Genomic DNA, 5,837 nt, shown 5'->3' on the forward strand with positions numbered 1-5,837 from the left:
CCACTTCAGTCAAACCCCTCACATGGCATTACATACATTGCAAATGTTTATACCTTTTAATAACATGCAAAAAAAGACACCACCCAACTTTGTGTTTGTATAAAAGATATTTACTTCAATTATCACACCTAGGGTGCTAGTGAATAATAATAATAACAATAATAATAACAATAATACATTGTGAGTTTCATACAGTGATATTGCTTCTCCATATTGTATAGGGACTGTCTTACAGTGCTGGGAACAGACTACATGACTTAAATGACCAAATAAAAAGGAACCAAACGAGAGAACAAACTGAAACTGGAAGAAGATTATTTTTTTCCTGTGAAGGTGGAGTCAACCTTTCATTGCTGATCATGAGGCCTAGAATTGCTTCATAGAAAAATAAAATCAGCCGACAGCAACTAACTACACCTCTCTCTGGACTGAAGATGAAGGGGGAGAACTGTTTTTGCCAGTGACAGTGACACAAGGACTCTGCTAAAAGTAGTTTCCACCTGAGCTTTGAGAGACAAAATTAGACCAGCTGAGATGGTGGGAGGGTTCCTCACTTCAAAAGCAGTCAGTAAAAAAAGAGAGGACACAAACTAAAAGGAATAAGGAAACTGCCTCCCATAACTGCATAGGAGCTGCTCAACACTCCACACACACGCCATGTCATATAAATGCCAAAATGTTTTGCCCCACGTCAAGCTATAATTCATAAGTGAAGTGTTGGAGGAAAAGTGAATTGCGCTGAAACTCTTCAGTTGGAAGTACCAACTCTTCGTTGAGAATTACACTTTTTTGGTTGAAGGGATTTTTTTTATTTTGTAAGATTATGGTAACTAACTTCAATGTGAAGTTTGGTTTAAAAAAACAAATCACATAACCTTCATAAGAAATTAAATTGCACAAATCAATTTCTATGGAAGCGATATCTGTACATCTCCAATAACACTCGCATTTGCCAAAACAAGAGCTAAGCAATAAACCTTTCATTCAAGGTACTAAAAGGTCTCCTTAGCAGTAGAAAAAGAATGAAACAATATTTGGTATAAAATCTTGATCTTCTTTCACCCATTTACAAATCAAAAAGACTAAAACATGTTAGTCTCAATTATCTCAGAAAATCTACAGTGTCTATTGAAACAGGCATTCTCAAGTTCTGTAATTGAACGACATTTGACCAACAACGTGACCTATGTGTAATCAGAGAGTATATACACGGAATTGAAAGTCTACTGACACAGCAACTTGACATTACAGTAGATAAACTGATAGTGAGATGGCTGCCTGACCAAACATCAGAAAGTTGGAGACCTCTGGCACTTTGAAGGTTGAGAGCCGGCCAAATTGACACCATCCAACACCTAACTCATACACTCAGACTTCTTTCCATGCTTCATAAAAGTAGTGTCCTAGTTTCAAAATTATCAGCTGAAAAATAGACCTTTAAGGAAGGTTGCTTATAAACCTGGTAGGGTAGTAGTAAAGGGGAGGAGCAAAAAACCATTGGCGAGTATAGCTAGCTTTGTTCTTAACACAATTAAGCCTTGTTCAGACTGCAGGCCTTAAAACTTAAATCAGTTTTGTTTTTCAAATCCATTTTGGAATACTGGACTGTACAAACAGCAAGTTACAAGTGACCAAATTGGAAATGTGTATTCAGACAGCAGTCATTTGCTGACATGGCTACGCTAGTAATGACGGGCGTGCACTGTGGTGTAGGCTGATTGGTGGCGGTGCTCCTGCTGCCTATCACTCAGAAGTAATGTAGCAGGCTAAGGTGACAACCTTCAAGTTGCTTTGAATGTTCAAAATCATTGTGTAAGAACACTTATAAAGCCTCAAAGTATAAGATGATCCAACTTTTAGTCACTTAGCTAGGTAGCTGTTTAGCTTTCTAGCACATTCACTAACAATGAACAAGCTAGGGAGGGGGACCACATGTTCTTGTCAAACTGGAAACAGAGTAGCTAGCAAGCAACAAGATATGCCAAATAACAGTCTTAAAAACCATTTGAGGGCGAATAAATCAGATTTGACTGTTCAGACACAAGTTGCATGGCCAGGAATCAGATTTGTATCAGACTTCAAAGGTGGTTTGAAATGTGGATTGAAATATTTGATTCCATGTACTTTTTGGCTGTTGAGACTGCAGGAAAAAGACCACATTCGAATCGGATATGCAAAATAAATGTGATTTGAGTCAACTTCCAATGTGAACAAGGCTATAGTAAAGAGAATCGGATTATACGACAACATGAAAACAACGATCTTAGACTTAGATACAGCACATGGCCAAACAAAGGTGAACTGGACACAAACACATTTGATGACTTCAGCAGGGATTTGTCCAGTTACAAATTCATACAGTCAGTTGAGGCCTTGGGAGCATGTCAATGTGAGTATGGAGACATAGAGCTGAACTGAGGGAGGGGACTCCATAGACACTCAGCTTATACGTCCTCCACCACAACATCCTCTCATATGAATAGAAAGCAAACAAGGTAGCAGCAAAGAACTGTGGGTGATGTAGTTATTTCATGCTTCCTCACTAAAGCTCTAAAAACACAGCTTTCAAAAAACACAATATTGGATGTCACTCTAAAGGGAGCAAAATTAGTTGTCCATTTGGAGTTGGCCGACAAAGGCCCAAAACTACCGTAACACAACCAACCGTTAACATTTATTATATCGTTTTTCATCGTAACTTATATGCCAACTACCACTGAGTGTTGGATGCAAAATGTCAATCAGCAGTCAATCAGTAATGCATAAAGTAATGTGTGACCACACTTAAATAATCCAAATTCAGATTGAATATGACATTATTAATGCTGCCATTTTTGACCACTATTTTAGTCTCCATTTCCAATGTCACTGGCATCACAACTCTATTAACATGGCGACTTCTGATTCTTCTCACAATCACAAGACTACTGTCCCTGGCTGACTTCTGAGACTTAACACAAGCAAAATGAGATGAGCAAAAAAGAAATGCATTAATGTTCAAATCAAATCTCTTCTTAAAACGGGAAGGCAAATCAAAAGCAAATCATTCCAGATTTCATCACACTTTTAGCAAACATCGTCAAAAACCTTTTGTCACTACCAGTGTCTGTTGACATTGAATAAGGAGAATCTAACAAAGCCTAAGGAGTGTATATACTATAAATAAAAGCAAGTATAGATTGGGGCTAGTGATATGCAATGACATATGGTTCTGTTATGTATATGCTTCAATGAGAATCAAGGCATTGGTCTTCATGTTTACTGGGTTAACATTTGTCTCACAAATAACATAAGGTTATGAAATAATTGGAGGGTCATAAGAGAAATGTGAATCCATGATACACAAACACCATGAGATTAGCGCTGGCTAATGCTAATACGTATGCAACGATCCTTGAAGTCGATCTTACAGTGTGAGGTTTTTGTAGTCCTGATATGGGGAAAAAAACTAAGCTATGGACACATCAACCCTATAGAGAGAGAACTACCAATACTTTGAGAGTAATAACAAAAAACAAACCCATAGTAATTCTTAACAACTTGCTATAAGGATATATATCTGTACAACTTTATATGACAGTGTATATAATATTGATAGCAATCTACTTTAGTTCTATAGAAAAATATTTGCAAAGGGCAAATTCCTGAAATTCATCCAAAATAATCATATGGTTTCTGCAACAATGTAACAACCAATGTTTTTCTTAACAACAGAAAAAGAACATGAAAACACAGAAGGGAACTGTAGCACAAAGAAACTGAACAAACACATGCAAAATGCCCTTTGTATAAACCAGTGTTGCTTTGGGTGCTTGCTCCAGGGTTCCACTGTCAAATCCAGTCCCCTAATTCTTCATGATACTCAGAATCTTACCCATTCATTCAGAAAGCTACAGACAACTCTGTGTCTACAAATCTAACCAACACTTTAAGAAAACCTTTCCCCGTCAATAACAGAAGTATACACATGAATAGGAGCAGAGAAAAGAGGACCGACCTCTAGTTCTTGGACACCCAGTGCCTACAACATAAACACTGTATTAACTGCGACTGATAAACATAGCCTGTTCTTTATGTCTATATGAACATGTGCTAGACAATAACTCGGAAAGGTAATCAAGCCTGATTTGGTCCTCTTTCAATTGTATTGTTCATGTATTGGTGTGTGATATCTGTCCTTGTCTATGTTCTGTGCTGTTCTAGTCAGCATTATTTCCATGACTGTGGCCTCAAGGAGAATCGTGTCCTTGAATACTATAGGTGCAATCTCTTGTTCGAGAAGGAGAGTCTGACAAAGCAATGTCATGTGAACCTAACCTATAGCATGAGGAAAAATAGGTGTGGTACACGTTAACAAGAAGCAATGACGTTCAGACGGGTTGAAAATAGGGAAAAGTTCAAAACTAATTCCACCACAGAATGACTTCCATTAGCTCAGAGTGCACAACCCCCCTTTAAAAGATTACGATTAAAAAATAATCCAAAACACATTGATCTATGAATTAATAGGGATAAAAATCAAATACAAGTTAATGATCAAAAACCTTTCCCTCTGGGCCAAAGGGCAAAACTACATGCGATGTTCCAAAATGGCTGACAGCAGAACATGATTTGGGGAGAAAAAGTGAGAGAACTCGTGTTCAAATCTTGCATTAGCATCAAATGAGAAATAGAAAAATAAAAACATATCCACAGAAATGTAACTCAGAGTCAAAAAGCACTGCCTGTCAGCTATCGCTATTGTGGCCTGTACTAACAGGGTATAGCTGGGAACAGTTGACATCATGATAGCACAACTTGACATGTTAGTAATAATATCAAACTGAAATCCCTCTGGGAGACTCACATACTGTTGATGAAATCCCTCTGGGAGACTCACATACTGTTGATGAAATCCCTCTGGGAGACTCACATACTGTTGATGAAATCCCTCTGGGAGACTCACATACTGTTGATGAAATCCCTCTGGGAGACTCACATACTGTTGATGAAATCCCTCTGGGAGACTCACATACTGTTGATGAAATCCCTTTCACTAGTGTCTCTACCAGACTCTCAAGGCTGCATCATTGTTAATGAGAGCCATACCGACTATCTGCATATGGACTTTTGATTGTGTACCTCCTACAGATCTGTGGCCTACAAGTCTGTATTGGCATCACCTCTGGAGGAGCCAGCCCAGGTCTGCAGACAGTCACAGAACTGGACCCCTTTTGTTCAACAGCAGTGGAGCGTTTCCAGACAAAACAACTTTGCTACAGACGTCAACAGCTGTGTTGAGGACACAGCATGTGGGAGACAAATCAAAATTATTGCTTGTTTCCATGTGGTGCCTGCACAAGACTTGGAGATCAGTGATGAAAAGTCTCATGAGAATGACGATGGGATGGGAGCAAGACTTCAGACTAAGAGACTGGGCCAGCTTACTGCATTCATTTATGAGTAATCCTTAAAACAATATCAACACTTCGGTCACTTTAAGGCAAAGGCACTCCTATGGACTTAAGATAGTCTGGAGGAAAAGACTCGCAGACGGTAAGTGCTAAGCTAAGATGTCTCTTTAATAGTGCTAAAACATCAACTCCTTTTTTGAAAGGTAATGTTTTTGGGTATGATCAATTTAAGCTTTACTTGCAGCCATTAAATGGAAAGACAATTATTTTAAACTTGTCGCAGTACTTGTGCTTTTATTCGAAGTTCAGTTGAACAGTATGACCAGCTGATAGGGACTGCTGTGATTGGCCAGACTGGCAGTGTGGCACTTGAGGGAGCGTAGTTTGGAACCAGCCAGGACGCAGGGCTTCTGAACAGTGTGCTAACTTCACTGCCCTCCAGAG

Source organism: Oncorhynchus clarkii, chromosome 10 (assembly GCF_045791955.1).
Source record: "Oncorhynchus clarkii lewisi isolate Uvic-CL-2024 chromosome 10, UVic_Ocla_1.0, whole genome shotgun sequence".
Lineage (NCBI taxonomy): Eukaryota > Metazoa > Chordata > Actinopteri > Salmoniformes > Salmonidae > Oncorhynchus > Oncorhynchus clarkii.